Consider the following 10,839-nt stretch of genomic DNA (forward strand, 5'->3'; position numbering starts at 1 on the left):
TCCAGAGCAGATTTCCTATTAATCTTATGGACCACAAACTGCTTTGACTTTCCCAGTGCTGCTCAGGCTCCATCCTGCTCCATGCCTGAGCTGGGAAGGAAATAGCTCAGTTTGGAGTTGGATATGTATTTTCATGGATTTCTTTGCATTTGGTGATAGTATGTGGATTTTTTCCCCTTCTACATTTCATGGTGGTTTCTCAGCCTCTTCACCCCTCTGGCACCATCCATGCCTTAACAGGATCCTTTCCCCAGGGATGCTCCTGCAAAGGGGCCTGTGAATAAGACAATTTGTCTCATTATAATGAGGGTCTGGAGCACCAGGAGGGGCTGAGGGCTGGGGGGGGCTCAGCCTGGAGAAAAAGGAGGTCAGGTAGCTGGAGATCTCTCCCTAAGCCCAGCAGTATCTTGGATTCCTGGGAAGATGTCTGGAGGGGTGCTGTGAGCACCCAGGGTATTTTCCAGGCTGGCACCATAGAATCAAGGCCAGTGCTCATCACAGACCCCAGAGTCTTGGGGAAAAATCATTGCAGTTATTCCCTAAAACTCCTAGTTTTCCTAAAATTTCCAGTGCTCATTGATGTAAATGTCCAGAAACATCCAGACATCTGGAATCACTGATTTTTTCTGTCCAGGGAAGGTTTTGGGGTTGGCAGTAGGGGCTGGATCCCAGTGCGGGATGGCATCTGTATGGAGTGATGAACATTCCTGCTTGGGACCACCCCGCTATTCCCTGGAGAAGAGTAGAAGCTCCTAAGGGTTTTATCCTGCCAGGCAGAAGGACTAATATTTTTAAAAGCAGCTTAAAATAAATACAATGAACTCTGCTTACAGGATGATGGGAATGGGCTCAGGTTAAAAGCAGATTTCCTCAGCTCCATCACTTTGAGGCAGCTGAAGTTTTATTTGGTCACCATAGCTGGAACAGTTCAGGGCAAGGGAAATTCAAAGATGTGTGAGTGGTGGGGAATGGGAAAGCAGGAGGGAAAAGATCCCTGTTCTGCTCTCTGTGTGGAGCTCTTGGGATGCTCATTGCCAGAGTAGGGCCAAAATGGGGAATAGAAGTGGAGGCACAGAGACTTTGGCATCAAAGCCCGAGCCATGCATGGAGAGAGCTGGCTGATGCCAGTGAGGGTGACAGCAGCCCAGTTCTGGTGCAATCCCTTCCCCTTTGGGAGCAAATCCAGCCAGGCTGTGGCAAGGTGAGCTCTGTTTCCTCCATAGGGGAACCCTGTCGGCATCCCTGGCAGCAACGTCACGAGTGGGAATTTCCCCCAGAAATGGCTTTTCCAGGCTGTGAGACCTGAAAAACGGCCCTGACTGAAGGAGCTGGAGAGGGAAGAGAGAGATGCAGCGGGAAGAGTGATTAGGTTGTCCCCAGGTGTTTGCTCACCCCCAGAAGAACACCGTTTCCCTCCCAACACCGCTTGTACTTTCCATTAGTCAGCTCTGACCTTTCAGCGCCGTAATCAAACAAGACAACCCAACACTTAAATCTGAGCATTTAGCACTGACATTTACAATTGGTTCTCGAGCTGGAGAGACCAAATGAAAATTTCCTGGCAGACAGCATGCTGCAGGGCAGGGGAATCAAAGAATGCCTCTGCTGGACAGCCAGCGTGCCGGCCCCCTTTGGCTGCCCGGTGTTTGGGCTAGAACAGTGTCATTGCAAAGTCAATATTCACCTGGAGTTTGTGTGATCCCACTGACATCGCCCGGTCAGAGCACGAGGAAACTGGGTTTTGATGGATGTAAACAGGAGGGATCTTCCCCAGGAGGGAGCCCTGCATTTAACTGCGTTCAGTGTTGGGGATCTGAGGCTGAAACGAGGATGCTTTCTCTCGGCTGATTCCTTGCCTGGAAAATGAGCACTTGGTGCATCCTGTGGCACATCCCTTGGGGCATCCTGTGGCACATCCCTGGCTCCACAGCCCCACGTGTGCCCCATGGTGGCAGTTTGGCTGTGCCATCCTCGTGCACATCCCTGGGCAGGGATGGGCTTTTCCAGACCTTTCTCCGGGGGAATTAAGCTCTGATCAGTGGTGTTTGCCTGGTGAAGATAAAAGCCTGTGGGACTTCGGGGTGTTCTGGGAGCCAAAATACCCCTGGGATCCCCCAGGTCCTATACCCATCCCCCTTGTCCTCATGCAGGGTCTTCTCCCATGGGATAACTTCCCATTGGAGCTACTTTGTGAAGTTAAATCCGTTAGTGTCTGGACAAGGTTTCCCAAACTGCTGCTCGTGATGTTCAGTGCTGCTCCTGCCTCCTCCAAACAGCAGCCAAAGCAGCCAGGCTGCAAACCAGGACAGCACAGCTCCCCTTCCCCTGCCCAGGAACAGCCTCATCCCAGAAATAGCCTTAAGCAGTCCAAAATACTCTGAATCAGGACTCTTTTCTTCCTTTGCTAATACAATGTTGGAATAAATGAGTGCATTTGTTTTGATTACAGAACTTGAGCTATCCAAAATGCTCTTGCCGTATTTTCCCAGTGCTGCTCCGTGTGCTGCTTTGCTGAAAAACCAAAGTTCTGTGCAGGGACATCCCATTAGGATTTGATATGAGAACTGGGATCAGCATTTGCGCCTACAACTACAGGTTCTGGGGGTTGTCCTGTGCAGGGCCAGGAGCTGGACATGATGAGCCTTGTGGGTCCCTTCCAACTCAGGATATTCCATGATTCTATGAAAAGCAGGATTTTTTTTTAAGGCTTATTTCTCACCTTTATCAAATTGCACCTAAAAATTGCACTTTAAATGTGGTCAGCTCTCAAATGTGGGTTGGTGCTTGGGGCACCCAAACACCCCATCCTACTCCATGGGTGCTGCTGGAAGCCAGGGATGGGAGGCAGGCGTGTGCCCCCAACCTGCAAGGACCTGATAATTGATAATTTCCCTTGGGCCCACTGGGCTGCTGCTTTCTCCCATGTTCTTCTGCCTTTCATTCCTCATGGAAAACACTTGTTCCTCCTTTTCTGCCTCCCCAGTGCTGGGTGTGGTGCTGGGTCCCTTCCAGGTGGCTCATGTGACATCTCCATGTCCATGGGAACAGGCCATGATGTGGAATCTCATGGATGGCAGGAGAAATGAGTCATGGACAACCCTCTTCTCCCGTTGGAATTAGAGGTGAAGCAAACTGGGGGGGATGTTTTAACCTGTGCCATTCTCGGGGAGACTGTCCCCCAGAATCACAGGGCAGCTGGTGGGGGAAGTTTTCAGCCTGTCCTTGGGTGGGAATCTCCTTGTCCAGGGGACACAGAGCAGGCTGGTGTGGGCAGGGAGATGCTGTGCCCAGGTGGGACCTCTCAGTCCAGCTGGAGCTGTTCCTCAGCCCCTTTGAGCAGCACTGGCACATAAAAACACCTTTTACCTGGTTTCCCATCACCAGGTGAGGACATTCCCATTTCTTCTTGGGTTGGGCCCTATTTCCCTTTCCCAGCTGCCATTTCCCTGCCATCACAGCATCTCCAGGAGCTCAGTGTCCTCTCCCAGGACTTTCCTGTGTGCTCCAGCTAAATCCACTCAGTACCTCACTTCATCTGCTTTCTTTTAAGACTTCAGTAAGAAACCTTTTGTCTTTTTGTGAAGTAAGAAACCTTTTGTCTTTTTGTAGGCAAATCTTCAAGTTTCTGGAGTATTTGCTCTCTCAGGAGTTTCTATGTGATGTTAGTCTGCTTTCACTCATTTCTACTGTTTTTGGTTAAAAATAAAATAACAATAAAAGCCCAGAGTGCAGAGGGAGGGAAGCAAATGGGTCTCATGCAACATCCCTGGTCCTGATGAAACAGGGAAAAGAACCCACTGGTGACACCTGGATCATCCTCCTCACCAGGAGACAAGGAGGCAGTGTTTTGGATGCTGTTACTGAAATCACTGGAGGAAAATTCAGCAGAAATTCACATGTTTTCACCCCAGCTCTGCTGCTCATCTGCTTCGGGAGCAGGGATGGGTTGGCTTTGTGCCTCAGTTTCCCTTTCTGTATAATGGGCGCATCCCTCCTGGTGTGTGTTGACAGCAGAGGAGCACAATCCTGCACAATGATATATCCCAGGGAATGAAAATCTTTGGGAAAGTTCCTGTAATGTCCTCATCCATGTGTGATCCCTTTCCAAATGGAAATGTTATAGCACTTGTATGTAAGGAAATGCTGGAGTAAAAAACGGAGTGGTTCTATCTATCTATCTATCTATCTGTGTCTCAATTTAACACATCCAATTTAATTTCCCTCCGTGTGTTCTCAAATAGATGAGGTTTCAAGAGGCTCAGGAGCGGAGTGGGGCTCAATTGACAACCAGAAGATAAAGGTTTGTTTTACAGCAATGGGATGAAAAGCACAGAAAATTGGACTTGGTTTTATAACACTCATTCAGGAGTCCAGAAATGGGATTTAATGTATGATGTGGTGAGATACAGATGAGACCTATTCAGAGTTCCCGTGTTTTTGTTATATTATATATTATCACTGCTGCACAGGAGGTTCTTTCCTCCCCCAAAAAATTCCTTCTGAAAGCAGAAGGTTGTTTCTGAAGGCTTTGCTGTACTGGGGACACATCCATATGCAATATAAATGACCTGTTGTTTCAGCAGATGATAATGAGAATAAATATCAAATTAAAATAAAATAAAATCAAACCATGTAGATCAGGAAAAATTGCAGAATTTCCAATACCCAGAAAGCTCCTGCTCCAGCAAAGGGCACGTAGCCATGGCAACAGGAGCCCTCACTGTCACGATAATAAAAAAATATATTATTCTAGGAGAGCTCTTAAAAGGGAAATATACATTTCACTGAGGTGGAGGATGAAATATTGTGCAGGAAAGTGAGGAACGAGCCAGAGGAGCCCAGACAGTGATCCTGGCAGTTCTGCCACCTTCCGCAGGTAGGGACGGGGATGCAGCCCCGGCAGGAGGATGGGGAGGCATCCCATGGCCCCGTCCAGGAGCTGCTCTTTGCTGATCCTTGTGGGTCCTTCCAGCTCAGGATATTCTCTGATCCAGGATTCGGCTGCCTCTGCCTCCTCCACACTCCTGTGCTGGGACTGGGAGACCTCTGTGGATGAGCTGAACCCTGATGTGCACCTGGAGCGATGCAGATCCACTGGGAAAGGCTGGAGATGGAGGGGCTGTGCTGGTGCAGAGGGGGTGGGCTGCAGGGGAGCCCTGCTGGGGTCTGGTGGCAGCAGCCAAAGCTGCAGTGTCAGCTGGGGAATCCTCATGGCATCACATCCCCCTGGAATGCAGGGACACAGGAGCTGCAGCAGCTTTTGGGGAAGGCTTTGAGCTTTTGGCAAAGAGAAAATCATGGAGAACAAGCGTATTGGCTGAACTTGTCCTGGGTTTGAATTCTGTGAAGGGGCTGAAAAACAGTGCTGGCAAGTCAGCATTTCCCCAGTGGTGAAAAAGGGATGTGTTTGCAGAAAACTTTGGGAAAAGGGAGAGAAGAAAAATGCTGCATTTTCCCCTATAGGATACCCAGGGTTTTGTACCCTGCAAGAGGCTGGGGGTGACCTCCACAGTGGAGAAGTCCATGTGTCTGAACCTGCCTGGGGTGGGAGGCAGGGCCAGGATACCCTGGAAAAACCACCCTGCTCCAGGTGTGGAGCACCTGGCTGGACCTCCGTGTCCCCATGCCCTGGCACCTCCTGACAAGGGACATCTTGTGTCCTGGTGGCTGCAGGACTGTCCATGGAGGAGCAGATCTGAAGCACAGGGGAGGGAGAGATGTCCTGGCAGCCACAGGAGCCCGCGAGTGCTGGGGCTGCTCAGCACTTTGGGGCTGTTTCATGGCTCTCTCTGCGTTTTGGGGTTCAGTCTGGGGCATCTCAGGGTCCTCCCTGCTGACAGCACCGAGGTGTGGGGTAAAAACACCCCCAGTCTGGACCCTTCTTGTGGGTGCTCTCTGCAGCATGGAGGGGGTAACCTGACCTAGGAATGGAGAGAGAAAGGGAAAAAACCGACCCAAAAATATGGGCTGCATCCTTCCTGCTGTGACCTCTCTGCTGCTGGGATGCCTTAATGGGTCACATGGTGGGATTCTTGGAATTGTTTTGTGCAGGCCCAGGAGCTGGACTTCCATAATCCTTGTGGGTCCCTTCCACCTCAGGATATTCCACGATTCTATGAATCTGTGAACTGTTATTTCTCCCTCCTCCTGCTGCACACTGTCTGTGGTGGCCTTTCCACGCTCACACCCACCCAGGACAGGCTGGCAGCACTGTCCCAGCAAACCTCTCCTGGCAAAACACCTGGAAATATATTTGGATCGTCCTGAGTGCTGAGGGAAGGGAGATGGCATCCCTGGATGCTGCTGGCACTCTGTGCCCCTGCAGGGCTCCCTCTCCAGAGGAGAGCACAGTCTTGGGGCTGAAATAATCTGAATCTGAAATAAAACCTCTGTGGGCATCCTTGCAGCAGGGAGAAGTCATCCCACGGATATCTTGGAGGAAATATCCTGGATCTCTTGAGAGCCAGAGATAACACAGGACTTGGGCACTGCAGCTTGGCTCCACTACCCCACAGCACATCCCCATGCCAGGGATGCTGTCTCAGCTCAGGGGACGAGAGTGGAGCACATGGTAATTCCCATAACTTTTATGTTTAGAGGAAAGGAAGAGCAGCACAAGTTGCCTGCAGAGCTCCCTGGCAATGCTGCTACAGCCAGTGGCATGTCCAGCATCCCCTGTGCTCATGCTTTGAGCATGTTCCCACCAAAACTCCGGGGCCAGGGAGCTGAGGAATCCCAGCCCTATAACCTGGGCTTGAGCCTGCACCTCCATATCCTGCAGCCACGGGGGGATTTCCTCTGGGTCCCACTGGACACGATTTTCAACCTCCTCAGCCTCCTCTTTTCCCTCGTGGGGTGGCACTGATATCCATGTTAGCTTAGTCTAAAGCAGGAATTGAGATTCTTGGCTCCAGGATGGTGTTAATGCCCAGCACGGCCCAGCAGAGCTATAAATATATAAATACTTCCCTTCTGCATTAGAGAGCAAATCCAAAATTGCATCCAAAGCCACCAGCAATGGGCCAGAGTGCGGCTCTCCAGCCAAAACGATCCCAGGGCTCTGGAAATTTAGGAAACGTCTGTTTCAGGCATCCCAAAATATCAGTGGGTTTTGGTTTTTTTTTTTTCCCCCTGCATTAGATCTATCGGCACAGAGTGCAAAATATGTGCCGTTATAAAAATATTCCTGAAGCTTGGCCAGAGCAGAAAGGTGGGAGCTGGCTGCTGGAGGCTGGTGGCAGCAGGGGGATGGGGGTCTTGGTCTGTCCCCCTGTCACCCTCACTGAAGGGACCCCCCAGCAGAGCCGGCAGCTCCGGCTGCTGCTCTCCTTTAGGTGCTGCTGGAAAACGGGCACGGGAAATGGGATAAAGACGGAGAGGAAGGTTTGGAGACCCTCCGAGCATCTCCTTCCACTCCGGGGGTCACCCGTGCTCCGCCTTGGCACCATGTCAGTGGCGAGGGGGATGCTTTTTTGGTTCCAAACGGGCGATTTTGGTTCGAGTTCAGGGTTTTGCGGGGCGCAGCTGCTGTGCCCAGGGCGCTGCAGGGGGAGCTCGTGCCGTGCGGCAGCTCCATCCCTCGCATCCCGCCGCGCTTCGGCCTCCTGCTCGCAGGAAATCGTTTCAACCGAGCCCAAGTTTCGTACCTTGCAACCAAACGAGGAGAAATTGAGGGTGGTGATGTCTCGCTGCGGATGGTCCCGCTGCTGCCCGGGATAGACGGTGCGGAAGGGCAATAGCAGCTGGTGTCTGGGAAAGCCTGGAGAGGAGAAGGCTCCAGGGAGACCTTAGAGTCCTTTCCAGGGCCTAAAGGGGCTCCAGGAGAGATGGAGAGGGACTTTGGAGAAAGGCTTGGAATGACAGGGCAAGGGGGAATGGCTTCCCACTGCCAGAGGGCAGGGATGGATGCGATATTGGGAAGGAATTGTTCCCTGTGAGGGTGGGCAGGCCCTGGCACAGGGTGCCCAGAGAAGCTGGGGCTGCCCCTGGATCCCTGGAAGTGTCCAAGGCCAGGCTGGACGGGGCTTGGAGCGGCCTGGGCTAGCAGAAGGTGTCCCTGCCCATGGTGAGGGTTGGAATGAGATAATCTTTAAGGTCTCTTCCAACCCAAACCATTCTGGGATGATTCTGTGATAAATCCAAAGCTTCAGCTGGCTGGAGCACTGCTAAATCCTGAAATGAGCCCGAATGAGCTGCGGGTTTTGGGCTCAAGATGCTCAGGCATCATCTGAACTGGTCTCTCTGGTTTCCTGGGTGCTTGTGCCCATTTCCAGAAGGAGCATTTGGCCCTTTGAGTGTTTGCTGACACTCACAGAACACCCCAGACCTTGGGCTGCCCTTTACGGGAGGAGCTTTCCTTCCTCCTCGCTCCCGTAAAAACTTCCTGGGAGATGGGCAGAGGGCGGAGGGGGCAGCAGAGGCCGCGGTGGCTCCGCAGCTCCTTTCGGGAGGCAGTCTGCATCTCAGGGTGCCGCTGGGCAGCCCCGGGATTTTTAACGAGGAGGAAGAATGTTCTCCTCGGCTTTCCTTCCCCTGCAGCCGCGGAAGGTTCAGCGCTGAGTGCGTGTGGGACCGGGGAAGGTGCCGGGGTGCTGCGGTTGGGTTGGAGCCAGCGGGACACCCACGTACCCCCAGCTCTTGGCACACAGCTGAGAGGTGTGAGCCTCCCATCCTCCCATTCCCAAGGAAAATTCAGCTCAGGGAAAACCCAGCTGGAGGAAAAGTCAGCTCAAGATTCTCCCCGGGATGTTTTAATTCCTCCTAGCCTTTACCTTGTCTGAGGTAACTTTATTTTCTTGCTCGTAATTCCAAGCTTTGCTCTGTGTTTTGATTCCTCTCAGTCTTCACCTTGTCTGGTGCATCCTTATTTTCCTTCTCCTACTTCCAATCTTTGCTCTGGATCAGGACCAAAGCAGCAGCTCCTGGGAGAACCACAGACTCCTCCTGGCATCAGCACAGGTCCCTTGGATACGAACCCCATGCAAACTGGCTAAACAAGGAGGTTAAATAAATATGTGCAGACTTATTTATGTATCTTCCACTGCTTGCTCTGGGGAACAAGCAGAAAGAAATTAAGGAATTAGGAGTGACTTATCCACCAGGAACACTCTTTAGTCTTTTATCTGTATTCCTCATAGGTGCTGTTTTCATATTAATATGAAGACTGTATGTACATAGGAACTTAAAGCACAGGAGATAGAAAGGGCATTGGATAAATTGGAGATAATTTAGCTTTTATATGTACACAAATATAGATACACACATCATTACCATTTGATTTATGCGGGTGTGTTTACACATACAGATCTTATATTTACATATTTATAGAAATGCTGGATGTATTGGGTCCTGTCGGAGACAGCTTTCAGATAAAAGAAACCCAGTGAGCTAAATGGGTGTAAAAAAGGAGCAAACAAATAGAAAATAATGATAAATCAATAGCCTCACCTTTTTCTCCTGTTACTAAAAGTAAATTACATTGCTGAACAAATACACTTTTTACCCCACAGGCTACTGTAGAAGGTGGTCACGAACAGCCTTCCCTCTTCATCAGCTTGATGGGTTTTTATTCTCCAAACAACACCAAAAAAATCACAACTTTCCTTGGAAACCAAGCCACAGGTATCACTTTGCCCCAAAATCCACTTTTCCACCTCATTGTCCCCCTTGGAGCTGTGGTTTGATGCCCTGGAGGCAGAGCCCAGTGCCTGCCTTGACATGGTGGAGCTGTGATGGGAATTGGAGATGGGGTATGGTGGGACTGTGACTGGAATCAGAGCAGCTTTCACCAAGTTTTGCTTCCCAGTGGAACCAGACGGTTTTGCCCAGGAAAGTACAGCCAGATCAGACATCACACACTGCTCCTCCTCTCAGTGTGCTCATGGAAGAGGCTGGAGAGTTGGAAAGAGGAATTTTTAGCGCTGAAATGGAATTTCACACCTTTTCTGAGATGATATTTCAGTTCTTGCTTTTTTTTTTTTCCTTTTTCCTGCTAATGGTTCTTGGTGTTTCTAGACTGAATTGAACAGAAGCTTTGAACCCTGGATGCTCTCCTGAAGGGCAGGGTCTGGCCTGGACCCTCACCCCCAGGATCTGGCAAAATAAATGTGAAATCACTTAGTCTGTGCAGGTGAAAATCTCCCAAGTGTTGTTCAGACACTGGATTTTTGGAGTGGCTTCTTTTCTCCAGACAAGACAATGTGAGATGGTGTTTGGAGACAAAAATGTCATGAGAAGAGCAAAGCCCAGCCCTTGTCGGGCTGCTTGTGCCCTCTCTGCAGCAGATGGTGCCTCTCGGCTCCCTTTGAATTGCTCTCAGTGCATTACTTGGTTTTCAATTTCATTCCCTTTCCTAGGAGCAAGCTCAGCTTTATGTTTCCCTTTTAAGCTGATTGAAATAAAGTATTTGAACAAATGTCATGGGCACTTAGAAATCTCTCCTCTGTTTACTCTCCTTTGCTTTCATTCTGTCCACCCTCTGCAGCACTGGCTCTTAAAGCCTTGAGTGCTGTCTATCGAAATTAATGTATCTTGCAGGCAGGATACCAGACAAATTCATTAATTTTTCTGTATATTGGAAATATGCCTTTATGAAGCCTCTGTTCATGTTTTCCTGATGCTTGAATAGCTGAGCTTTATGAGCCATCAGCAAAGAGATGGTGGCTCCTTGAGATCCATTAGGTCCATACCTCCAGGAGCGTGGTCTTCATCCAACAAACACTTAGAGTCAGTATGGAAAACAGGCCCCAAAAAGGAAGTTTTGTGTTCTTCCCAGCTCCCTTTAAGCATCCATCATTGCCTGTATAACTCCTGGAGATCCAAGGGGACAAATCCAGGGGC

This window comes from Corvus moneduloides, chromosome 17 (assembly GCF_009650955.1).
Source record: "Corvus moneduloides isolate bCorMon1 chromosome 17, bCorMon1.pri, whole genome shotgun sequence".
Taxonomy (NCBI): domain Eukaryota; kingdom Metazoa; phylum Chordata; class Aves; order Passeriformes; family Corvidae; genus Corvus; species Corvus moneduloides.